General features: G+C 38.3%; 1 pseudogene; it reads left to right on the forward strand.

Moving 5' to 3' along the window:
* The window catches only part of LOC149236931 (ubiquitin-activating enzyme E1 1 pseudogene), a 32,334-nt pseudogene extending 9,761 nt beyond the window's left edge, over positions 1–22,573 (forward strand).
* Positions 22,574–27,820: the final 5,247 nt, after the last annotated feature.

Consider the following 27,820-nt stretch of genomic DNA (forward strand, 5'->3'; position numbering starts at 1 on the left):
TAAAGGGAATATCAGTGTAAGACCCAAAGAGGCATGCATATTTTTTATCATGTGTCTCTGATTATTGATAGCTTGTCTAGTTTAGTAAAATAGCCTCTATTATAGAGTTTTTTAACACTTGGAGTGGACTATACTATTTTAGACTCTAGAGGTAAGTTTCACTTTATGGGGGGGTTCATCAAGTAGTTGAATGAACCATGTACATGAAGAGATATCCTACTAGATCGATGGTTGTAGTGGCCAGGTACCCATTTATTCTATTCGATGGTTGTTCCTTTATATGGATGCCAACATTTTGGTGATGTTTGAATAATCGAGGTACAAAGTTGATCTAATATTAGACACAAATTTTTCTCTAACTTCAATTTATATTTCTAGGATCTTATATATTAAGGCCTGAATCCAACTTGAAAATTAAATACCATTAATTTCAGTTAAGTCTCTTTAGTTATTGTTTGATTTCATATTAAGAAGCTTACTTGCAGAAATAAAGAGTATATGCAATCATCAAATAATAATGAGATCGAAGGACACCAATTGGTAATAGAGTTCACCAGACACCATGGCTACATCTCTGGGTTCACTTAACCGTGTAAGTGTTTTATTATCTCTCCTTCAAAGATATTCTCTCCTTTGACAATACAAAAGGAATGTGTTAGTTTCCTATAGTCATAGTAGTTAGAAAACAAGTTTTATCTTTCAAGTTTATTTGAAAAATGTATAAAGGTTTGCTATGATCTTGTAGAGATTATTTATGAGTCTTAGTTTAGAATAAATTTTCATTATTCAATGTAAGTATGTCAAAGTGTGTGAAGAGTCATGAAAATAGTCATTGATGTCTTGAGAGGTTGAGTTAAGTGGGTCTAGGGTCAAGTTTCATCAAAATATCATGAGTGAGGTCATGTTGTTATGTCTTATCATCATTGGCACAAAGTTGTAGGGTCCCTTAAGTTAGTTAGAGTGTCAAATTGCAATAAGTCATGACATCACTCTAGTACAACGGTTAGGAGGACAACACTGCATTTCTGACAAGTGATGTGCATTCATCATTCAAGTTCAAAGTTACAATCATCACCCTTGAAGCCCGCATTCAACCACCTTGAGAGTTCAAATGCATGGTTAACCTCAAGAAATTCCACAGAGCCTTCATTTTTTCCATCAGAAGCTTGCTATATGGTGATTGGAGGTCGTTGTGCAAAGGAGGTAGGGGAGGCACGGCACTTTCTTACAGGCATTGCGCTTTTGGTTGTAGGTGGAGGTTTGAGAGATGGAATATTTTCATAATTAAATAAGGTTTCTAAGGAGGAAGTTGATGATGTACATGCCATTTCACACATGTAACAGTCATCAAGCAACACAGGGACTGACCAAAGATACATCAACCATGGATTCATTGCGCTTCTATGCTGTGCTTTTACCAAGGCATCAAATTTTGATCAGGAATCAAGATTTTTGGCACTTTTGTCCATGTAGGAGGTTTTTTTGAATATCTGGATCAGCGCCAAATCATTTTTCTCAGATGAAAGATCAGTGTTTGGTCAAGTCATGAAGATGGAGGTGTGTTGCACAACTACACTGCGTTTCTGCTGCAAGAAGAAGGTTTTGGGTTTGAAGATTTTTGTTCAGCCTAGAAGGTTTCTCATAGGTTATAAACATTTTAATGACCATTCCCTGTCATCCTAGTACCCTCAACATGTTAGATGATGGCCGAAGATAGTATAAGCTTGGAGAATTATGCTTTTGTGTTGTGATTTCACATGCTCATCGTATTTTCATCGTATATCTTAAACCCTGTATCTATTTTCCATGCAATTTTTATAGTAGATGCATGGGGGTGATATGAATAAGTCCACTTAATTTCAGGTCAAAAAATTTCACTGTTTTCGAGAAATGAGCCATTTTTTAATTTTCTCGAGATCCGTGAGTCAGGCTTGGCTCAAATTTTTAATGGAGAAGGGTTATAATGATATTAAATTTATGTCAAAAACTCAACTCAATCTGGATTACCTTTTAGGATATATTCAAAAAATACAATCATTTCACTTTTATGTTGTGCTTTTGCATTGTGTTTTTGGACAATCATCATTTTGACCTAGTTATTCAAGTCAAACCTCTTGTAATTTGTTTTCATGCTTATGGTAAATATTACGAGGCATCCTAGGACTCATAGGCTCGATTTGGGCTGATAATTTAATGTAAATATGCTTGGAAAGGATTAGTCAAACAATCCCTATTTTTGTTCTATTTTCATTGCATTAGGTAGAAACAGAAAATCCTAATAAGGAATTTGAACAATGTAAACTTTGAAACGGGAACTCATACTGTTACCCGTTTTGTACAGATAGCAAAAAGGTGACCCGATTTTGAAAAGGGGTGATGCAAAACACACGTGTTTTTTAGAGCATAATTTTTGGCACTATAAATTTTTTATGTACATTGCTTTTTAGAATGGTAGTGTTTTTTATGTTGATTTAAAAACGTGGTAATTCTACACCAGACCCTTTTTTTAAAAGGCCTTTTTTTATTTTTTTATTTTCTAATATATGAAATGTAAATAATTATTTTGTAAATTTAATAATTTTTGAAGTGGTCTTTTTCTTCATATTTTCTTGTTTTTATTTTAATTTTATTTTTTTTTGTAGTGAGGTTTTTATTGTTTTGCATATTTAAAGAAGAAGGTCGATATTTTGAATTTTCAATATTCTACATATTTATACATCGTTAATTAATTTTTCAATCCACAAGAAATAATTGTTTCTTAAAAACAATATTTTTTAACAATGGACATAAAAATAGCCATTTTTAACATAAATATAACTAAAAAACTAAACATTTTGATCATTTTTTGCTACAATTGACATGCGAAAATCACAATTTTTATACGAAAATTTTAACTAAAAATGGTTAAATAATATATTTTTTTATGAATTTCATGTCAAAAAAATAATAATAATCACTTTTTTTTCAAAAAATAATGATTAACTTAAAAATTAATGCGAAAATCACATATTACAAATATTGAACACATAACAACCTTAATTGAGTGTATATTCTTCTCATAAAATGTCAAAGTCAAAACATTACAAGTATAACTACTTAATAGTTACAAAAAATGAGCTTGATTTCCAAGCATAACTTAAATTTAATCAACAATGTCACGTAATCCAAACTCTTCGTCCTCTAGAGTTTCATCATTGTCTTCTTCCACAATATTTTCTGCTTCCTTTTGCTCATTTTCGTCTTCTAATGGATCTTTGATGTCTGCGAATCTCCCAATGTATGTCTTTCCAAACATCCCATGTAATGGTGGTTGGGGTTCCTTTGCCTTTTTTGCCACACGTGATTCACTAAAGTCCCCTTTCTTCAACCCAATTTCTTGCATTGCATCTGGAAGAAATTGAAGAGCATTAATTCTTTGCTGAATGAAATTGCACTGTATTGGATATTTTTCAATTGCAATGCAATTTCTTCCTTTTTGAAGGAAACATGCTAGTGTTGTACCTAATTATCAAGTACAAAAGAAATAATGAAGTAAATTAGTACAATGACATATTAATTAAAAAATAACATATTGAAATTCAATTCCATATAATAAAACTTACATGAACCAGAAAATAAATCCAGGACCCAATCTCCTTCATTTGAACATATGTCTATAAGATAGTTAATCAATAATTATGGTTTTTGATAAATTTTAACTATCTCTCCTTTTGCTTCTTTGTCTTCATGTGTTAGTTTTCTCACAACAGCATCATAAGTCAGTATTTGGCTATGACTCTTTCCGTCTACCCGATTAAAAATCATAAACATATAGCTATCATATTTTGCCCAACTATCAATATGAATGAACTCACAATCATCTATAAATAGTTGATCTTCATGGTTAAGAAGATTTGACTTTGGCCTGTAACATGAAATAGTAAAAGTTCAATTAACTTGTACATAAATGAATTTTTCAACATTAATCAAATATACATTTTAAACGTCTTACCATGTAAGCTACATCCTTGAATTTGTTTTCCCCTTGAAGCTTGACAATATCATTGCCAATTGTGTGTCTGAATGAAATGTCACAAATCTCCATAATGGTGACGACGTGACTTCTACAAATCCCGCAACCACTTTACTGAGAGCTTGATAAGTGTAAGGGTCACTATCATAGTCAATGTTTGGAATATTGAAACCATGGAGAATATCTGCAATAACTAGGGCATAATCCCTTTTAGGTATGAGTTTAGAAATGTCTTCATAGTCGCCTTGTATTACTTGATATTGAATAGTGTCTAGCCCATTCCAAATGAAATGAGTAAGAGTTGGATCAAGTTCAACATTCTTAATACGTTGCTTCTTCAGTTTTTCGATCTTTATTTTTTCAATAAAGGTTCTGAAGCTATCTGGTGCTTCATTATCATCCGTCTTCATCTTTTATAAAATAAACAAATATATGTGTAAGTTATAAATTAAAAATAGTACACAGATGAATAAAAATGAATGTATAAATCAAGATACATTTTTAAAGGCAAGATAAAAAGTTTTTAATGTGGATGTAGAACTTGAATCTAGATAGTTGCATACAACATCATCCGAACTATCTTCATTCAACAATTTAACCATTTGTTCTTGAATTTTCATGTAAACTTTGTGACTGCATAGATAAAGTAACAAAAAGTTAATATAATGATATGTATGACAAATACTACCAAGAACAACATGTTTTATTTAAAAGAAAATTATAATCTAGAAATAAAGAAAAATAATTCAACAAACTTACTTTTGAAATTCCTCAGACATTCCCTCCAATGATAATTCCCTTGACCTCACACGAGATAATATTGTTTGGCAATTTTTTCATCTTTCACTCCTTGCATTTCTCTTCAAGGTGTGATAGTCATATCTTCTGGAAGCTGCTTCATTTCAAGACCTGATTTACTACTGCTACATATCAATGGCTTAGACTTTTTGACCTTCTAGTTTTTAATGCCAATGTTTTCCCACATGCTAAAAATATCATCAATCAACTCCCATACATCTCCAGTTCTAAATGCCAACTAGAAAATGTTATCAACATTTTTGAATAAATCACTAATTTTGTTGCTTTTTCCACCCTTTGAATTGGTTTTCTCTTCAATTTTATAGCCTATTTCCATACAACATTCCTTTCGGAAATCTGTAGTAACATTTATCCTATCCCCACCACATTTTTCTTGAAATTCACTATGAATAAATCTAACCCTTTGGATGAAAGTCATAGACATCCTATATTCATTATTTGAATTATAATCCCATGCCACTAACTTTGCTTCTGTATCTAATAACCAGCATAAATGATACATTTCATTGTTTCAAAATGTGGGTTATTAGGATATTCCTCCATCAATTGTCTTTGAGCTTCTACAGAATGGTTCCCCCCAAGCACATAATAATTGTATTCAAAACATTTTGACTTATCAAATGCTTCTTTGTTGGGAACTTGAAGTGGATCAACAAGAAGCACATAACTAACCACATGAGCATATGGATTGCACCTCATCAATGTCTTCAAGTTGTGAACATGCAGATGATGTGGCTTTCTGACTTCATATTGACATTGTCCTTCACTTGCCTTATAAGTTTGTCTGACATTAAGCTGAAATGTACTACCAGCATTAATTAAGTTTCTCTTTGTCAAATTCTGTCGAATGGCATTTTGTTTTGTTTTGATAATGCCATCCTCTAAATCAGCTCTTGGTGTAATGATTTCTCTGCTTTCTTTTGAAGTTTCACTAGGTTCTTGACTGCTGGTAATGACTACTTCAAAATATTCAACTTTACTTTTCTTCGTCATAACATTCTCAACAGATTTATTCTTGGGCATTGTTACTTTTGGTCTTTTACGGCTCTTCTCAGTTCCAATGTCATCTTCAGTAATGGCAACATATGCTTCATTGTCAGTTTCAACTTCATCGTCCTCAAAAGTAACTTGTCTACCCTTGCTAGATTTATCCACTAGAGGCCTTTTTTTCTGATCCTTTGGATGTAGTTTTGTAGCATCATCAATTACTACATTTTGCTTGTTTTCCATATCTTCTTCTGACACTGAGTAAAAACTACTGACAACTTTCATGATATCATGCTCTATGAAATGAATGCCTCCCAACCTAATTGAACAACTTTCAACAAAATTCTGCCAAACAAAATATCATATGTCAATACAAACAAAGTTAAAATAATATAGTGAGACACTTTCAAGAACGCAAAATAAAAATATAAATAACAATACTTACGATGTTTTGTTTCATCTCATTTACGATTTGTTTACACAACTTTGTAGATACCTCTCTCGTGTCATACAATGAATATGATAGTCGGTATTTAATCCTTTCATGTGACTTGGGAGATTTTGTAAGTATGTAAACAACTTCAATGTCCGGTACCGAACACATATCTATGACTCTTCCCATCACCTCATAAATTCAATTATCATTTGGTATATCAATATATAGATATATATTCACATTTTGGCTTTCTCTTTCTTTCACATACCAGATTCTTGATGGAAATTTCACCTCTTTTGAATTCTTCCAGTATGAAATCATCTTCTTATCATTTGAGGCAGTTAAAAGATTTGTAGCCATAAGCTTAGGTGGAGTTCCTTCACCAATGTTTTTTGAAGATACACTTTTAAGAGTCTTTGGTCCATAAAGATTCACAGAAATTTTCTTTCATGCCATTTTCCTGAAAAATAGAAACACATAAATCAGTAAATAACGAAAACATATTAACTTAAATTAACAACGAAAATATATCATAATTTTTTTATTTGTATAATCAGATAATTGAAATCAAAAAAATATTAACACTAACAAAATCACGTGGGCAGGAGGGCGGGCGGACGGGTGGGCAGGTGGGAGGCTGGGTGAGCAGGAGGGGGCGCGGGCGGGAGGGCGGGTGAGGGCGGGTGGGAGGGCAGGCAAGTAGGCAAGAGGGCGGGTGGACGCGCAGGCAACCGGATGGGCGAGTGGGCGCCAGGCGAGAGGGCGGCCGTGGGGGGGGAGGGTGGGCGAGCAGGTGAGGGTTCTCGCCAGCGGGCAGGGGAGGGTGGGCGGATGGGTGAGGGCGGCCGAGAGGGCGGGTGGGTCAGTGGGTGAGGGTGGGAGGACGGGAAAGTGCGGGTGGGTGCGGGCGGGTGAGGGAGGGTAGGAGGGCAGAGCGGGCAAGGGCGAGGCGGCTGGGGGTGACGGTGGGTGAGGGCGCAAGTGGGAGGGTGGGCGACTGGCCGGCCGAGGTGGCGCGGGGTGGGGTGTCGCCCCTCAACCGCCACCCTTACATGCCCTCACCTGCCTGCGCCCACCCTTACACGCCCATCCCACCCACCCGCCCTCCCCCAGCCGCTCCCGCCCGCCCACCCTCGCACGCTCGCCCGCCCTCACCCATCCAAGCCGCCCACCCATCCTCTCCCCAGCCACCCTCATCCATCCACCCCGCCTCCTCACCCACCCGCCCGCCCTCACCCACCCACTTCGCCCTCTCCCGTCCACATCGCCCTCTCCCCAGCCGCCCCACCCCACCTAGCCGCCCTCACCCGCCCACCCTACCTACCTGTGCTCCCGCTCGCCCTCACCCACCTACTCCGCCCTCTCCTACCCACCCCACCTACCCGCCCTCTCGCGCGCCCTCACCCACCTACTCCACCCACCTCGCCCTCTCCCTACCCACCCCACCCCACCCACCTGCCCTCCCCCCCTGGCTCCCCCTCACACACCCGCCATCCTGCTCGCCCTCATCTGCCCTCTCCCCACCCACACCACCCCGCCCTCCCGCCCCATCCTGCCCACGCCCACCCGCCCTCCCGCCCCACCCCGACCCGCCCACCCAATGCCTGCCCACCGCCCGCCCGGCGCCCACCCCGAGTTGGCGCAGGGTCGGAGTGCCCAACTTTACTGGGCCCACCATGCTCACGATGAACGTATTGGTTAATTTGGCTCACAAAAATTATTAATTAAAAAAAAAAACAAAACAAAACAAAATTCATTAAACTATTTTAATATGAAAATTTTCAAGGAAAAAAAATTAACTAACCTTTCAATTGCGAGAATTCTTCGTTGAATATGTTGTTGATAGCAATGTAGTTGCTCCACAAATTCGCTCCAAGTCTTTCAACGAACCTCAAAAAACCTTGATGTAATGTGAGTAATAGTGATAATGGAATTTAGTATATAGGTGAAGTTACGGAGATGTTTTACCGTACGGTGAATGCGGGATTAATTTGTTTAAAAAAAATAAATTAACATATTAATTTTTTTATGGCGACGAAAGAAAATATGATAAAGCGAATATTATGGAATTGTTTTACAGCGAGATGAATGTGAGATTAATTTGTTTCAGAATGTATTATAAAAATTAAAAAATACATTCAATTGTTTAGTAAATATTATATACTTTGACTATTAAAATAATTTAGGTAGAAGTTGTAGTTTACAATTTTAACTTCAGTGATTTATTTCATAAAAAAATAGTTTACATTTTTCATTAAATTGTAGAACAAAATAATGAAGAGAAATAAATCTCACAAACTTTTAGGAGGGAAATATTTTCGCGAAACTTTTTGGGGGGGAATTTTTGGAGGGAAAATTCTATTCTCTAAGCTATATAATATCTTTAGGAGACTCTCCATTTGTATCATTCAACATCTTCTATTTGAAAGTGATGGATTGTCCTGATAGTAAAGTTTCGATTTATACAGCATCAACATCTTCATCACGTAACAACTCTATTCATATGGATGAATATAGCGAGAATTCTTCCACTATGAATAGAAAGTCAATTCTTCCACTTAGTCTTGATCCTAAGGACTATGAGAGCAGCACTGATGAAAGAGGGGATGGATAATTTCAAATAAATAAAGAGTCATAGATTCCACTTAGTCCAAATTCGAAGGACTATGAAAGCAGCAGTGATGATGAGCTTGATGACAAATTTCAAAAGAATGAAGTGTCACGGTGTCCACTTAGTCCTAATTCTAAGGACTATGAGAGCAACAGTGATGAAGATCATGATGGTGAATTTCAAAAAAATGGAGTGTCACAGTGTCCACTTAGTCCTAATTCTAAGGACTATGATAGCAGCAATGTTGAAGAGAATGATGACGAATTTCAAAAGAATGGAGTGTCATGGTGTCCACTTAGTCCTAATTCTAAGGACTATGAGAGCAGCAGTGATGAAGAGCGTGATAATGAATTTCAAAATAATGGAGTGTCAAAGTGTCCACTTAGTCCTAATTCTAAGGACTATGAGAGCAACAGTGATGAATAGCATGATGATGAATTTCAAAAGTATGGATTGTCACGATGTCCAGTTAGTCCTAATTCTAAGGACTATGAGAGCAGCAATGATGAAGAGCGAGATGATGAATTTCAAAATAATGGAGTGTCACGGTGTCCACTTAGTCCTAATTCTAAGGACTATGAGAGCAATAGTGATGAAGAGCGTGATGATGAATTTCAAAAGAATGGAGTGTCACAATGTCCTCTTAGTCCTAATTCTAAGGACTACGAGAGCAGCAGTGATGAAGGATAGGATGATGCACTTAGTCTTAATTCTAATGAGTATAAAGGTAGCAGTGACAAAGGACAGGTTGTAGCATTTTCAGTAAGTAAACAGTCACATTTTCGACGTAGTCCTAACTCTATAGACTATGAGAGAAACACTGAAAATGCACATGAGGAAGAATATCCAATAAACATCGAGTCAAATTTTCCATTGAGTCTGAATTCTAAGGACTATGACAATAGCACTGAAGAAGGGGAAGATGAAGAATATCCTCCAAGTCAGTATTTGAAAAGCATAGCTGATCACAGTGTGGATAACATTCCTCTTAATGATGATGAAAATCCTTATACAAATGATGATCCAATGATGGAGATGTTGCCAAGAAATATTGTATCAAGGAGTAGGAGCAGACCTTTTCATATCAATGCAAGATGTTCTAGTTATACAAGGGGTAGAGCAAAATATCTGACGAGAAGAAGTTCTATCAGTGCACTCATTTCAAGTGAATGTTGCCAAAAAGATCGCTTGAAACATATGGATTTCAAATTTGCATTAGAGAGCAGGAAGATATAATCTGTCAATGAATAAAAGCATGCAAAATTCATATTTAGTTGGGTACATGCAATCTACATTTTCAGGTTATGAATATCATATTAGGACTTTATCTATCTGTAGAAAATCATTCAAAATGTTTCATTCGATTGGGAATTTTCATCTCTACAGAATTCAAGAAAATTTGGAAAAGGATCCCACATTTTATTCAGAAGTACGTCATAAAAGACAGTCTGGGCCATTATCAAATACTACAATGTCATGGATGAAAGATTTCTTTTCAAAGCATGGAGAGTGTATGCCAAATAGAGAGACAATACATATTCCAGATAATTTTTCAAGACGAGAAATCTACAACTTATACAAAGAATATGCAGAAGATGTTGAGGGACATGGCCGATTTATTACATATCAATATTTTGTGAAGGTATGGAAAAAAGAATTCAACAATGTTCGTATTCCTAAGAAGACAAGGATGGGGATTTGCAGTACATGTGCTTCTCTTAAATCAAAAAGGGACAAATGTGAAGGGTCAGAAAGAGGTAAGCATTCATAACTTTAACTTTTAAAATTGTATAGTCATCAAGTATGAAAACATATTTCTTAATGGATTTCTTTTATGTTGTGTAGATTCAATTGTCAAAGAACTTCAGGAGCATAGCGAACAACAAACAAATGAAAGGAAAAAGTTGTACAAGCATCAAAATAAGTGTTATGATAATCCGAATAAATATTTGGGTTTGATAATTGACAATATCTACCAGAAGAAAACACTTTTACCACATTTTGTTCACACACCCAAAAATTTACAGGAGGAAAATTTTATTCAGTATCACTTGGTTGGTTGTATGGTCTTTAATGGGAAAATGTTGCCAAGGGTATACTTCACAGCTCCAAATATTCCTAATGATGCAAATTTCACCATAACCATAATTCATTATGTGCTTTCTCATTGGTCTGGTAATCTTCCTGAAGTTTTGTATCTACAATTGGACAACACTTGCCGTGAAAACAAAAATCAGGTTGTTTTTGGATATCTAAACATGCTTGTTGAATTGAGAATTTTTCAGAAGGTAAAGGTTGGTTTCGTTCTTGTTGGGCACACTCATGACCATATTGATCAGATGTTCAGTCGTTTTTCAGTCACATTGAGGAGGAAGGAAGTTGGGAGCTTGCCATCATTAATTGAATATATTAAGAAATCATACATGCTAGAGCCTACTTTTGATGTGTTGGAAGAAACTGTTGACATGCGAAGGTTTATTCTGGGATCATATGGTGAGGGGAAATGCATTGAACAACTTAATGACATTAGCTTCCAACATCAATTTCGTATCAAAAAAATTGATGGGAAAACACTAATATGGGGCAAGAAGTATTCAACTACTGCAGAATGGGCACCGTCATCAGGTTTGCAATTTTTGAAGTTCATTCCAGATCATCCAATATTTGCATCAAAAATATTGTTATTACAATCAGTTGGTGAAGTTCATAATGCACACAGACAAAATAGAGATATAAATTATTCTGATTGCCTAGAAGAAATTAAAAAATGTATTATATATACATATGAGTACTTTGACATTGCTGATTCAGTTTTGTGGGAGTCATTTTTCAATAATCAAAGTGATATCATTTCAACAACAACAAATGAAGATATACCTTTGAAAAATCCATTTATTTGGCCACAAAATGTGTTGAATGAACATGAGGAAATAAACATTGTTAAACAACAGCAATCTCAAGGTATTATTCATTCTTCACAGGCAGAGGAAAGAGAGATGTATATTGGTTCCAGAAGATCTCGTGCACAACGTGAAGCCATGGAAGACCTTTACAGGGGTTCAGTACAGGATATTAAGGAGGGTTGCATGATCACAATGCTAGCAGATGGAGATCCCAATGGCTATCCATTCTGGGTTGTTGAAGTTATAAAGGTCTTTACAAAAAATGAGGATGTTACAAGTGTTAAAGTACATTGGTATGCCACAAATACACACCCATTCAATGGTGTGTATAAGCCAGAGATGGTAGTTGACAAAAAAATGGCGGAAAGAGAAAAAGAAAGGGTACGAATATAAATCATCGCTACACAGACATATTAAAATTGGAGTATGTTGACATACTTGTTTATGACTTCAATTTAACAAAGAGAGGAACTCTTCGCTTCAAGACGATAGAGATTCTAAAAAGGTTGTTACCAGAAGGAACAGTGTTGAGATGGGAGTCTGCTGAAACCAGTCATAGATCTAGAAGAATTTTGAAACTTGAAATGGTGGGCATGCATGTGGACTCAAATGGGGCACTAGTTGATGAAAGAGAAGAATATGGAACATCTTCGTCAGCATCCAGTCACTCATCTGAAGATGTGAAATCTGATGGTGTGCAAGAAAATATGAGTGATTTTGAATAATTTTTTAAGGCAGTTTATATAACTGATATATGCATCGTATCTTGAAATAAAATTTTTGATTTCCATATGGTGTTAAATGAGAAGTTATGAGTCATTTTTATGTTGTTGGATTATATGTCTTAATTATGATAATTTTTATTGTTTAGAATATCTACAATGAAACATTAAATTAGAGATATAATGTATGTTTCATTCAATATACAAATAATGACTTTTGAATTCATTTAGTGATGTAATTTGTTCATAATGTCATGGTTTTTTTATTTTATGGTTGAAAAATTTTCAATTTCTTTTGTATCTAGCATGTTATGGTTGAGAACATGTTGAGTTTATACTTAGGAAAGAAAAATGTTATTTTACCAAAAACATTAGTGTGTTTTTTCCTCATAAACAACTTTGTTATCTGCAATAAAAATTGGTTTTACTAGCATTTTTTTAAATTTTGAAGATTGACCCTGAAAAAAATCATCGTTCCGGTGTCATCACTTTTTCATTTTAAAACTGTATTTTGCACGAAAATTTCGTTTTCACTGCCATTTTTAAAACATGTTCAAAATTGTCCCTAAAAAAAAACCATCGTTCCAGTATACACACTTTTCGTTTTTAGCACTGTTTTTGATGTTTTTTGGGCGTTTTTTGGCCAAAGTTACTGTTTTGAGTTTATAGTTCCCGTTTCAAAGTTTACATTTTTTTTGTTCCCTAGAGGTGGGAATAAAAAAGTTAGCTTATTTATGATGTAATTGAGATCAATAAAAGGGTGGGACGGGTTTGATAAGAAGATAATTTGTATGCATTGTATTTTCTGAATATTTGTCCAATGAATGAACAAGACATAGGTGTGACTTTGCAGGGATTTCCGTGCCAACTCTTGATGGTGATGTGCTTTCTTATTTTGTAAGTTTGTCTCATGTTATTTCCACATATTGAATGTATGTCTTCAAGTTTGGTTTAAACCAGGATTTACCTCAAAATTCATTTTAATAATGCTCTGAATTAGTTTTCCAAATAGTCTATGTTTTCTTCTCAAAGAAACATTTAGAATTGATCCCACAGTTTGATGCTCTATATGTTGTTTTCACAATTCTTCCACTCACCCTCCTATAGTGAATAAATTTGATTACACCAGCAACACTGCCTACCTTTCCTCTGTAGAAGACCCCTCATCTCTTCATCCTATCACTAGAAAAAATAATAAACTTGACATGACTCCATGCCCAATGGATCTATCTTCCTTCCTGTCAGAAAACCTTTAAAACTTATTCCCCTCTGAGCACCATACCTAGCCTAAGATCTAATGGTTGAACATTTTAGATAGAGAGAGCCCTCTCTAAAGCTAAAAGGGCTATATTCTATCTTACAAGTGGTTTTTGGTTACCTTTGAGTTTCTCTCCTCAACCTAGGGAAATTACAGAGTGATAACAGAATGAACTGTCACATCAAGTGGAAATGTATCTCCTTCAAAGACACATTATCCTTTTATGACAAAATAATTGGTCACAATCTCTTCACTCATTCCTTGCTTTCACTTTTCACAGAAGCTTTGTTTCATGTTCCACACAAAAAACACTTAGTTGTAAATAAAAACATTACATAAGCTTCGCGCTCAAATAAGACACAAAATTTATGAAACTAACATACTATAAATAACATAACTGAAAGAAGTATTCTTAAGCATGTAAAACAAGTTTCAAAACTACCTTCAAATCTGCTACTAAGAATGCAACAGTAAAATCCCAAATTCCCATGCTTGAGTGCAAAGAGAATGGCATTCACTAAAATGAAAGAGATCCCAAGGTTGAATTTCAACTTTTCTACTCAAATTAAATGTATTCATCATGATCAAATTTGCCTTGAAAAATCGCTATTTTTTACTGTAAACACCCCTATGTTTGGAAAAGTGTCTCTTGGCCTCAACATAGATTAACCATCCCAGAATGTGTGCCAAGAATCCATACAGGGTTGTCTCAAGTTGTTGCAAATGCAACAAGATGATGGAGCTTACTGGAAAGGAGTCGCCTTCACTAAGTGGGCCCGCAGGCTATTTTTGGCGCAAAGTCTATTTTTAGACTGTCTATTTATAGACATATGGATCATGGTCTATGAGTTGCAGGATGCTATTTGTGGATGATTGGTCATGTTGGTAAAAATAGATGGACTTCTATTTTTAGACATATGGGCAGAGTCTATTTTTAGACTGCCAGGCTAAAAATAAAACAGTCGAATATTATTAGCTCTTAATAATATTTGGACTATAAACATTATCTTATCCTCTTGGAGCACTTCAGTTCGAGCTACGGATGTGGCACATGCAGCTGTCAGAAGGAAATATGCTTTTCTTATGGGTCAGTTGAGCTATTGCATGATGGACTTCAGTTAGAACTCAAGTGATTGAGTTTGGTGGAGTTGATTGAGGAGTTGATGGAGTTGTGTTCAATTTGACTTAGTTGAACTAGTTGTATTTAGTCTAACTGCAGAATACACTAGTGATGAGTGATGTGAATTAGCTATTAATTAATTCACTAATTATTAACTCATAAATTAACTAAAGAATACATCAGTTAACTCAGTGCATGGACAATTCAGTGGAGACAAGTGTTAGAGGTGAGTGAAAGGGCAAGACAACTGTCAGTTGTGACTATAGTTGTGCATGAGATTTGCACAATCAATGGATTGAGTATTTCCAATGAGGATTGCGTGGTTCAGCCAAGGGAAATACGAGTTTGGATCATCCATTCTCATCTATTCTCATGCAGGATTGCGCAGTGGAGGCAAGCAAGCAGCGGAGGAGATTTGAACCTGTGATTGATTCAAATCTGAGCTAGTTTGTGTGTAACAGGTGGAGATAGTACTGAGTACTTGTGAGGAGTATTGTACTATGTATTGTTACATGTTCTCAATCATTATAATATACAGATATTTGGGGGTTTTCAGCTATATGCTTTCATCGGGTTATATACTGTGTTAATGTGCGCATGCGATTGATGTTTCATTGTTTTTAATTCCGCAAAATTGATCATCAACGTAGAGGAGGTTATGTATTATGCATGCATTCCGCAAATAGTGTATAATCAGGATAATCTCTGTGAATAAGTGTTGTATTATTCAAAATTTCTACATGGTATTAGAGCTAGATGATTTGTAGAAAAAGTTTCTACATGGTATCGGAGAAGAGTTGATCATCAGATCTATTATTCAGAAAGTGATTACATTTTATTTCTTCAGGCAGAGTCTATAATCGGGCCAAGTAGCCTTTGGATTCATCCTTCTTTTGGAAGGTGAGATATCCGGTAAAAGCCCATACAGTCAATCTCTGTACGAGAAATACTTTGTTCTCATGAATTTTATATCAAAAGCGGTTGAGTTTTGAGCTGGTGGAATTCGAATTTGCAGCAGTGTTTTCTTGGTGTCAAAGTTGAAATGTCTTTCAACGGATTGCGATTGGAGTATGCCCTTGAAGGCAGCTCGAATTATATTGCATGGAAAGACAGGATGGAGGCGGTGTTAGATGACAATGGGCTGAAGGAGTTCATAGAGTCTGAGGTCCCAAAACCTACTGATGCTGCCGAAGTTGTGGCTTGGCAAAAGAAGACCGCAAAGTGTCGAAGGATTCTGTTGGAGGGCGTGAAGGATCACGTTGTATCCAGCCTGCATGGAAAGGCTTCTCCATACTTCATGTGGAAAGCGTTGACAGATTTATTCCAAAGCAAGAGCGACCAGAGGAAGTTGGCGCTCAAGGATAAACTCAGAAACATTAAGTGTGAGAATGGAGACAGTATGCCTAGCAATCTCACGAAGTTCACCCAGTGTCGGGATGAGCTGGGAAGTGTGGGGGTGACTGTCGATGATGAGGAATTAGTGAGCTTGGCTCTCCTTGGTCTTCTGAAGAGTTGGCATTCCTATCAGGACTCTGTCAATGGTCGGGAGAAATTTCCAGGATGGGAGAGACTTTGGTCGGATCTTGTGCAAGAGGAGATCAGGCAGAATACCAGGGACGGATCTTCATCAAAGGCATCTGATGAAGAAAATTGCGCTTTGGCTGCCAAAGAAAAGAAGGGGAAGGAGAAGGGTTCTCTTTCTGAATCCAGTTCTTCCAATGATGGGAAGAAGGTTGACAAATCGAAAGTGCGATGCTTTCGTTGTCATGAGGTGGGCCATTATGCTGCAAATTGTCCACAGAGGAAATCCAAGAAGGGATCCGATGAAGGATCTGAAGGTGAGGCACTTGCTTCACAGTTTGAGTTGGATTTCACACTCTTTGCATACATGGTTTCATCCATGGTGGGAAGTGGTTGGTTTCTTGACAGTGGAGCTTCTTTCCACATGACCGGTGACAAGAGTTTGTTCAGTACTTTGGAGGAGAAAGATCTCTAGATACTCATAGCGATGGGTAATAATGAGAAGTATAGTGTCTCAAACGTAGGCACGGTTATTTTTCAAAGGGAGCATGGAGCTCGCCTTACCTTGACCGATGTCAAGTATGTGCTAGGACTGAAGAGAAACTTGGTGTATATCGCGATGCTGGAAGACGGAGGCTATGATGTAGTCTTCAGTAAGGGAAAGGTTTTCCTTAGACACATCATCACTAGACAGGTGAAGCAGATTGGTTCACGGGTCAAGAACCTGTATGCTCTTGAGGTTCAAGATGCATGCAAAGCCTTGAGCAGCGAGGCAACTGATGGAGACCTGGTGGTTGAGAGGGAGCGTATATTACCTCTCAACATGTAGAGCCAGAAGAAGTCTCAGATGGTTGTGGAGGAGCCACGATTGGTGCAGCAGCTTCAAGAGGTTGTGGAGCAGCCACAACAAGGGAAGCTGAGAGGAGATCGAGTAGAGACATCTACTCATGCAGAGACCTCCAGTAGGGGGAAACTTAAAGCCAGGTGGGCTGAGGGATCACATGCAGCCATACCTCAAGGTAGGAGGTGGGGTGATATAGAGTGATCGTCCCAAGGAGGAGGGGCAGGATCCTTGAGGTACCCAACCTCTTGGATGATACCTTGCTACGGGAGCCCCGATGTGGAGTAGCAGGAACTGACTGATTGGGTAGAGACAGATGCGGATGGAGCGGTAGAGAGAGCGACAGTGTAGGGAATCCCAGGACAGCGCATAGCTAGCAGGCTGCAGCAATGCGAGAGGCACAAGTGTTTTGCACAGTGCTAGGTGGAACAGAGAAGTGTGCAATGGTGTGAGATGCATGGGGATGTTGCAGTAGCGCAGATGTCAGAGAGGGAGCACTTGTCAGCAGCAGGTAGAGCTTCAGCATCAGGGTATGTTCCTAGTTCAATAGAGTGGTCAGTTGGGAGTGTTTTTTTTGTTCCAAGTGTTGTTGGAGCAAAGTGGACCAGGCAAATGTGTTGCATGCAGAACATTCCAGAGTTGCAGGATAGGGGTTGCAGATAATCCATATCTTGTTGAGAGGGAGTGTTGAAAATGCAACAAGATGATGGAGCTTAGTGGAAAGGAGTCGCCTTCACTAAGTGGGCCCGCAGGCTATTTTTGGCACAAAGTCTATTTTTAGACTGTCTATTTTTAGACATATGGATCATGGTCTATGAGTTGCAGGATGTTATTTGTGGATGATTGGTCATGTTGGTAAAAATAGATGGACTTCTATTTTTAGACATATGGGCGGAGTCTATTTTTAGACTACCAGGCTAAAAATAGAACAGTCGAATATTATTAGCTCTTAATAATATTTGGACTATAAACATTATCTTATCCTCTTGGAGCACTTTAGTTCGAGCTACGGATGTGGCACATGCTGCTGTCAGAAGGAAATACGCTTTTCGTATGGGTCAGTTGAGCTATTGCATGATGGACTTCAGTTAGAACTCAAGTGATTGAGTTTGGTGGAGTTGATGGAGGAGTTGATGGAGTTGTGTTCAGTTTGACTTAGTTGAACTAGTTGTATTTAGTCTAACTGCAGAATACACTAGTGATGAGTGATGTGAATTAATTATTAATTAATTCACTAATTATTAACTCATAAATTAACTAAAGAATACATCAATTAACTCAGTTCATGGACAGTTCAGTGGAGACAAGTGTTAGAGGTGAGTGAAAGGGAAAGACAGCTGTCAGTTGTGACTATAGTTGTGCATGAGATTTGCACAATCAATGGATTGAGTATTGCCAATGAGGATTGCATGGTTCATCCAAGGGAAATACGAGTTTGGATCAGCCATTCTCATCTATTCTCATGCAGGATTGCGCAGTGGAGGCAGGCAAGCAGCGGAGGAGATTTGAACCTGTGATTGATTCAGATCTGAGCTAGTTTGTGTGTAACAGGTGGAGATAGTACTGAGTACTTGTGAGAAGTATTGTACTATGTATTGTTACATGTTCTCAATCATTATAATATACAGATAGTTAGGGGTTTTCAGCTGTATGCTTTCCCCGGGTTACATACTGTGTTAATGTGCGCATGCGATTGATGTTTCATTTTTTTAATTCCGCAAAATTGATGATCAACGTAGAGGTTATGTATTATGCATGCATTCCGCAAATAGTGTATAATCAGGATAATCTCTGTGAATAAGTGTTATATTATTCAAAATTTCTACACAAGTCACATGTCAAACTTTGTTGAACATAAGAACCTAACCTCTAGTCTACTACTAAGCGATCCATATATTAAAAAAAGGCACTCAACCATCCCGGGTGGAATCCCATGGGCGTAGCAATTTTATTTTTTGTCACGTTGTCTTTGGTCCTCCAGGATTGATTCATGGCTTGAGGAGCCGCAACCCAGGGACATCCCGTCAAAGTCACCTGGGGATCGCACCCAGCCTGGGCCACACTAGCCCTTAGCTGACTGGATTTCTTAGCATGTCTCCTCCCCATAGAATAGGGCACAACCACCCCGCGTGAGGATTGATCCTGTGTCGCCTTACTGACGAGGCCCATCCTCAACTGGTTGTGTTGGTGGGGATTGACCCGTGGGCATAGCACTTTGTTAAGATATGGAGCGCGCAATAAATAAAAGTGATTTTGTGCCAATCTTATTTCAAAATCCACCATTGTGGTGAATTGGAGGAAGCTTTGTATGATGTTGTATGCAGGCGAGTAGGTTGCGAGTTAAAAATATCTCTCCATCCTTTTCTCTGCCAAACAAACAAATAACCTTTAAATAAAATATTTTTAAATTAATATTTCAATGGATAGCCTTGGCATGTCGATAAATGATTTATATTGTATCATTATTGTAATGTATATGTTAGGGTTTTAAACCTCCTTCCCTGCATATCCCCTAGAAAAAAATCGATCAACACAATCGTTAGTGTTGGGTAGGATCCCCCTAAGTCAAAGTTTTGTTAAAGTTTTGTAAAGAACCCGCATTTTGAGGAGAAGAACGCGCTTCGCGTAGTATTTTAGGAGTCATAGAGGCTTTAGGGAGGGTCAAAGCCCCTTATTTTGTAAAAGGATGGGATCAATTTTTATGTTTTGAGCTCAACCCATGGTTTGCGGACCATGGTATTGTAAGAGAAAAATATATATAAAGGGTTGTCTTAGTAAGTCAAAGGTAGTTTAAGGATGGATATGTCTTGATGTTTTGACTCTGTAATTGTTATATCTTTCTATGTTAGAGCGAAGAGGAAGGCTCCTGCAACTATGTGTGCGGAGACCTTGTTAAGTCTGTAGCTGTGTGTGCAGGGTAAGAAGGATTGTAATTGTGAAGGTCTGAAGATAATAAAGAATATTTTAAAGGTAGATCTATGTACTTCCATTTTGTACTTTACTTTATGCAATTATTGTATACTTTTGTGTTGCGCAAGTAAAAGATAATATCATAATTAATATCTGAACGTTGTTACAGTTAATTACAGTTCAGATCCATTAATTTATGCAGAGTAGATAGAGTTTTAGATCTACAAAGTAGCCCTTTTGTACGAATAGATCAGATTCTGTATAATATTAAGTAAGATTGTGTAGCACAGTAATAGATCTGTAGGTGAGTCAAATTAAGTCAAGATCCACACTCCATATTCCTTCTGGATGCAGAAACCTGGTTCCAGCATCCCCCAATGTCGCCTCGGGTGAGACTGTGATCTGTGCAGGTAGATCGTTACCAAAAGGGCCGATGATAAATGGTTTTGTTGGTTAGCACAACTAACTCTAAACTTGCATCTAACCCTCTCAAGGCAAGAAATGGTTTCATTGCTGGGAAAGGGATCTATCTAAGGGATATGTGATGTGGCATCCATCCATAAAAGAGATTCAAGATTGGGTCGATCTGAAGGTGCACAAATTTGCAGCAAAAGAGAATAGAAATATGCGTCTATCAATAGAAAGGTGGTTGCAGAAGTATATCTTTACAGAGAAAAATGATATCTTTTTTGGATCGTTCGCTAACGAGTTACATGAGTGTTTTTCAAAACTAGCTGAAAGTAAGACCTTTTGGAAGTGCGAAGAGCCTACTGCATGGACCCTAGAGTTGATTAAGCGACTGAAGGAGAATAAAAATAAGATCACAAGAGCTATTGATTACTCGATCGATAGTGTTCTCAGAGGATTTATTACAGAATTCATGATTGACACATGGGTCAAGAAGGTTGGAGAAAAGAATGTCGGTTTCAATATGCAGAGGGAGAAAGAAACCTTCATGGAAGCGAAGAAGAGTTTCATGGACCCAAGAGCTTCGACATCGAAGACCTAGATGCAATTAGTACCACGTAAGAATAACACTGAAGTGGTTACTGTGATGGAGGACTGTGATTTGACCATTCTGAAGTCCTTTCTACAGACATGTGTGAAGTTGCTAAGGGATCAAAAAGCAGTGGAAGGATTGCAAGAACTAATCACAACTGCATTGCTAAAGAGAAGCCATAACCTGAATAACGCACAATAAACAAAGTATAAAAAAATAATAAAAGAACCGGCCAAGGGATGCGATTAACTGCGCAGATCGATGAATTCAAAATGGATCAAGTAATTCTTGACTTGGGATTGGATGTGAATGTATTACCGAGAAGCATCTAACCAAGAAGGTGACTAAGAAAGTCACAATCGAGGTAGAGAAGGACACTGTGCCAGAGATAGAGCACGAAGCCTTTAAGAGGAACAGGCCACCAAAGGCAGTGATCAGGGTGGTGAAGACCCTTTTTTTGAAACTGAGGATGTAGATTCCCCATTCATAGTTAAAAGGCGCAAATCAATTGTTGGAGGCGCGCAGAAGAAGCACAAGTCAGAAAATCCACTGGTGCAAAAGTAATGGTCCTCACTGACGGGGACATCGACGAGATTGGAGGAACAGTCTGAGCTGTGATGGAGGACATATGGGGGAACATTTAAGACCAACATAAAGCAGTTTTGACAAAGGTCCAACAGGGCCTCAAGTAGTTGTGGGTTTAGGTGAGCGAGGCTCAGGATAGCATGGTTCAAGCGAGCGCGAGACCATCATGCACAACTGTAAGTAGTGCACAGACAGTAATCACATCCAAGCTTCGGGTTGTGCCACTACCAAGAAGCGCTCTACATATTGAGACTGTCGAAGATCGAGAAATTTCACAACACTAGAAAAATTTGAGTATCAATCTTGCAACGCTCCCCATTCAGACCATGCACGATTTACATCAAGGAGTCACCGATGAACTGAAGATACGGTACCAGCAAGCTCTGTTGGTAATTAAAGAAGTCAAAAACGAAAACTGAAAGATGTTTGAGGACAAGAATCATGCCATCAAGGATCATGATGAGGTAGCTGCACAGAGGCAGCAACTCGAAGAGGCCATCACCAAAGCTTGCACCGAGCTACTAGAGCTCTAGATCCAGATAGAGGTAGCACCCGAAGAGAAGCTTCAGAAGCTTGCGGTAATATTAAAAGAATCAAAGGTGGAAGTCTACCAAGTAAAATTGGAGCTGGAAATGCAGATTGCAGAGTTGCAGATGAGGCTGCAGCCCACAACTCCACCAAAGGTTCGTGAGCAGCGTGAAGTGGATATCAAGGATGCTATGGAGAATATAGCTACTATAGTCAAGGACTATAGCCAGATCTTCGAAGACACTGTGGAGAAATGGGCCTCGTTGCAAGAGAACCCACATGTACAGAAAATACGGGAAGATATCTGCGACAAGCAGTGACAGTTTGATGAAATCAAAGTGACGACGCAGACCCTAGCACTTGCGCAACGGTTTGCCTGTCTCCAGGAGGGAAAGTTTTTGCAAGGACAGATCGATGAACTACAACGAAAGGAGCAGATCATTTCAATGCAGACACATCCATGGGATGATGAAACCATTCATCTCTCACAGACAGTGGACAGCAAGCTGAAGATCATAAGGCAGATGTAAAGAACCATCGGTCTGGCAACAGCAGGGCCGACGACAGAGAAGTTGGTAGAGGAAGTACGATAGGACGCCACACAATGCACAAAGACACTTCAACCTTTGAAGGATGCATACAACAGTCTCAAAGCGAAGATTCAGGACATACCAACTAAGTGACTCGGGACAAGTCACATCTTTGTGTTGGGGGCCTATTGGGTAGGGTCCCCCTAGGTCAAATTTTTGTCAAAGTTTTGTAAAGAACCCACATTTTGAGGAGAATAATGCACTTCGTGTAGTATTTTAGGAGTGACAGGGGCTTTAGGGTGGGTCAAAGCCCCTTATTTTGTAAAAGGATGGGATCAATTTGTATGTTTTGATCTCGCCCATGGTTTGCAGACCATGGTATTGTAAAAGAAAAAGATATATAAAGGGTTGTCTTAGTATGTCAAAGGCAGTTTAAGGATGGATATGTCTTGATGTTTTGAGTCTGTAATTGCTATATCTTTATGTGTTAGAGCGAAGGGGAAGACTCCTACAGCTGTGTGCACGGAGACCTTGGTAAGTCTGCAGTTGTGTGCACAGGGTAAGAAGGATTGTAATTGTGAAGATCTGAAGATAATAAAGAATATTTTGAAGGAAAATATGTGTAATTCCATTTTGTACTTTATTTTATGCAATTACTATTTACTTTTGTGTTGCGCAAGTAAAATATAAGATCATAATTAATATATGAATGTTGTTACAGTTAATTATAGTTAAGATCCATTGATTTATGCACAGTAGATAGAGTTTTAGATCTGCAAAGTAGCCCTTTTGTATGAATAGATCGGATTCAGTATATTATTAAGTAAGATCGCGTAGTGCAATAATGGATCTTTAGGTGAGTCAGATTAAGTCAAGATCCACACTCCATATTCCTTCTGGATGTAGAACCCTGGTTCCAGCATCCCCTAATATTGCCTTGGGTGAGACTATGGTTTGCGCGAGCAGATCGTTGCTGAAAGGGTCAAAGATAAAGGGTTTTGTTGGTTAGCATAGCTAACTCTGAACTTGGGTCTAACCCCCTCAATCCAACAGTTAGTGGAAAATCAGATGGTGCCACGTGGAAGCTTCTGATTGGACTTTGTAACATGTTGGTCAGTGGCCAATAAGAGGGTGCCACACGGCATCTTCCGATTGGACCATGTAAATTTTTTCACTTGTCAACCACTTGTGTCACGATTATCAACACAATCCCAGTGGGAAATCAAATGGTGACATGTTGTAGCTTCTAATTGGACCATGTAACCTGTTGATTTTTCAACTAGATGACTCACCTTTCCATGTGTCAATTTCTCAGCCTACGACTTGTTGGAATTTTAGCCTACCACTTGTCAACATCTTGGCCTTCCATGTGTCAGCATCAACCTGCCTTGCCTCATCGTCATAAATGATTTATATTGTATCATTATTGTAATTTATAGGTTGGGGGTTCAAACCTCCCGCCTTGTGTATCCCCTAAAAAAAATTATCAACGTAATCGTCCATGGCCAATCATATGGTTCCATGTGGAAACTTTTGATTGGACCATGTAACATGTTGGTCAGTGGCCAATCAGATGGTGACTTGTGGCAGCTTCTGATTGGACCATGTAACATGTTGGTCAGTGGCCAATCATATGGTGACTTTTGGCAGCTTCTGATTGGACCATGTAACCTGTTCACTTGTCAATCACTTGTGCTTCCATTGTCAATAGAATTTTCAGTGGGAAATCAAATGCTGCCATGTGGCATCTTCTGATTGGACCATGTAACCTGTTGACTTTTTAACCATTTGACTCACCTTTCCATGTGTCATAATCTCAGCCTGCCACTTGTTGGAATTTCGGCCTGCCACCTGTACACATCATGGACTACCATCTGTCAACATTGGCCTACCATGTGTCATCATCATACTATTATGTCATCTTCCAACTCATCTACAACATTAACATATGTACACTGAATGTTTCCACTTTTCATCCATACAATCCATGTGTCACATCTCGTGATATAACATGTCTTCTAAAGTTTACATTTTGCTCGTTGTTTAAAATCTTCAAAACACGATAACTTCTTCATATGGACTTTTTTTTACACAATTCAAAAGGCGTTGGAATCGTATTAATGAGCACCTTGCAGTGGACCCATTTTTATCATAATTTGAGACAATCATATTTTCTTAATTTCCAAAATCCACCTAGATCACACTTCCCCATAAAAAGAAATTTTGGACCCCAAAATTTTACATACAATGATTAGACTCATCTTTCTGATTTAGAACTCCCACACTTTTATACTCAACGAAAGGCCTAAAACTCACTATCTTGCATAGATAAGAAATGTTATAAAAATCATCACGTTTACAAATTTTTGCTACTACGGGGTTTCATATACAACATGTGATTTACAAAAATTGCAGCAGCCAACTATTCAAATAGGCTACCCATCTCTTGCCTAACTAGGCTAATGGGATCTCTTTCTTTATCTGACCTTCTTCATCAACTCTTCATGGATTGTTACAATGTGCTCCACTTTCTTATCTATTATTTCCTTCATGGGTGCTTGCATAACCATCTTATCTTTCTTGGGACAAAGTTGTGGATGAAGCTTCCAACACTTAGCGATCCAATTTCCACTCATGTTACAATGAGTGTAAAATTTTATGCCCTTGCCTTGTAATAGAATTCCTTATTTCCATGTGGACTTACAGGTGTTCTTCATGACTTGTCTCCTTTCCAATTGACATGTTCAATTTTTGGAACAAATATTTTCTATTTTGACACTTGGCCACACAGTGGTTAGGTGATCAACAAAAAGGGAGCATATTCCACAAGGTTTGATTTGCATGATCATGCTTCTTATAATAAAATAAATATTGTGAATAATCATGACATTTATATCTTTCATGGTTTTCCTTAGTGGAAATCTGGCGATGACAACTTGACCTAGCTCATCCTTTGAAATGCTCATCTCTCTTTGGATATGCCTTGCAATCACGATTTTCATCATGGTGTGTTGCACCTTCAACTTGTGGGAGTTGTTTTTGCAATGACTCCTCACTTGAAGAATTGCTCACTTCCGTGGTTTTGGAGAATTCTCCAATTTCATTTTTAGCATAGCCTAATTCTGCATGACAAGGTTTCTATACCACTTCTATGGGATTAACTATACCTTAGACATAAGCTCCAAGGCCTTTTCCTTCATATCCCATTTTCATTAGCAATTTCAAGCCAAAACCCTTAGTGTGCTTTTCAAATGCACCAAAAAATTCATCTTGATGGGAAGAATGTGAAATTGAAGAATTACTTATATTGCATACCTCCGTGATATTTTCATAATCTAGTGTCAAAGAGGGTTTCTCCAATCCTTCATCACTCTGAAACTTTGCTAAAATATCATCCTTGGCTCACAACTTATCTTGTAAATTTTTCTTATCACCTTCTGCTTCTTGCAACAACCTTCTCAACTCAACATTCTCTCTCTGAATACTTTGGTTGATCTCTTTGAGCTCTTTGGGCCATGCTTGCTTCAATGCTTTTCCCATGGTGTTTATGCAACCAACCAATATCGCAACCTTCAAGCTATAAATAGAGCACTCAACCTACTCTGATACCAAACTTGATTTGAAATTAGACACTTAAATTTTGTTCTGACTTCAATTTATACTTACGTGATCTTGTGTATTAAGGCTCGAATCTAGCTTGAAAATTAAATACCATTAATTTCACTTAAGTCTCTTTAATTATTATTTTATTGCGCAATAAGAAGTTTACTTGTGGAAATAAAGAGCATAGGGATGCCTTTTGGAATTGATCTCTCAAACAAATTAGTTTGGACACGATATTTGGTTAAGAACAAGGTCGAGGGAACAAGAGAGAAATGGAGCTAGGGTTTACTCTGTGCACAAATGGTTCTCAGGTTTCGGCAGACATTTTTGGCTCCTTGGAGAGCCCGAAAAATAGACATGAAGACCCCTGTGCGAGGAAGAAAGGACTGGGCCGGGCCTGCACGGCTACTCCTCCCGAATTACCTAGCGAGCTCCTTACGGACTGCCCCCCCAAGTCATCCTTATGCAGCCACTCGCTACCCCAGATGGTTCTGGCTCCCCAGCGACTATGGCAGACATCAAAAATCGGGCAGCTTCGAACACAGGAGACGGATTTTGATGGGGTTCTGCTTTTCGATAGCACAGACAAACAAGCTTGACCTTCTCTTGCCCGAGGCCAGCTGTAAGGGGTTCTGTGGTGGCCACAGGGTGATTTTAGTGCTCCTTTCGCCCTCCAAAAGGTTAATGCTCCTGTGTTCTCTGCGGCGGCTAGGGGCTTGAACCATTGCGGGCTTCCCAAGAAGTTACAGGATAGCATTTGTTGGGAAGAGGGATTTTTGGCATACTCCTACTCTGTTAGGTCCAAGACACTCTGTTCGATCCAACTCTTGGCGAAGATCGACCCTCACCCTCCTACAGGGATAGTCTCTACCATTAAAGGTGAAGTTGCCTCCTCACACTAGAAGGATCAGCCGGGACCTGAGAACCAGGTAAGCCCACTCTGTTTTAAAAACTTTTTTAAAAATCCAGATGGGGTTTCAAGCATACTTTGGGTCAAAAACAAAAATATAGTTCTAGATCTGAAACAACACATCATGTCGAAATTTAGATACCCTGGCCATTCACAGATCCTGAATTTTGAAGGTAAAATACTACAGGACCAGCATCTCTTAACGCTGTATCATATTTATGATGATTCCACCATCATTCTAAACCTGAGAATGCGCAGGGGGCTGCATCCAAGGGTAGAACAGGGCTGGGAGGTAGCACACAGTTAGGTTCAGGATCAAAACAGAAGCAAGCACATGAGGGTCTATCATTCAAGAACATTCTACAGGGGAAAAAGAAAGCCCCTGAATCATCCAAACAGGCAGGAAACGCTCCAAACCCATATATAGTGGAGCAGCTAAATTACAACCTAGAATTAAATATTGATTTGCCAGAATCTGATGAGAAATGTGCCTCCCTTGAATCTCTAGCAATTATTTTTCGATT

This window comes from Pinus tabuliformis, chromosome 8 (assembly GCF_031772625.1).
Source record: "Pinus tabuliformis cultivar Carrire ecotype Pingquan chromosome 8, CPIR1, whole genome shotgun sequence".
NCBI classification, from domain to species: Eukaryota; Viridiplantae; Streptophyta; class Pinopsida; order Pinales; family Pinaceae; genus Pinus; species Pinus tabuliformis.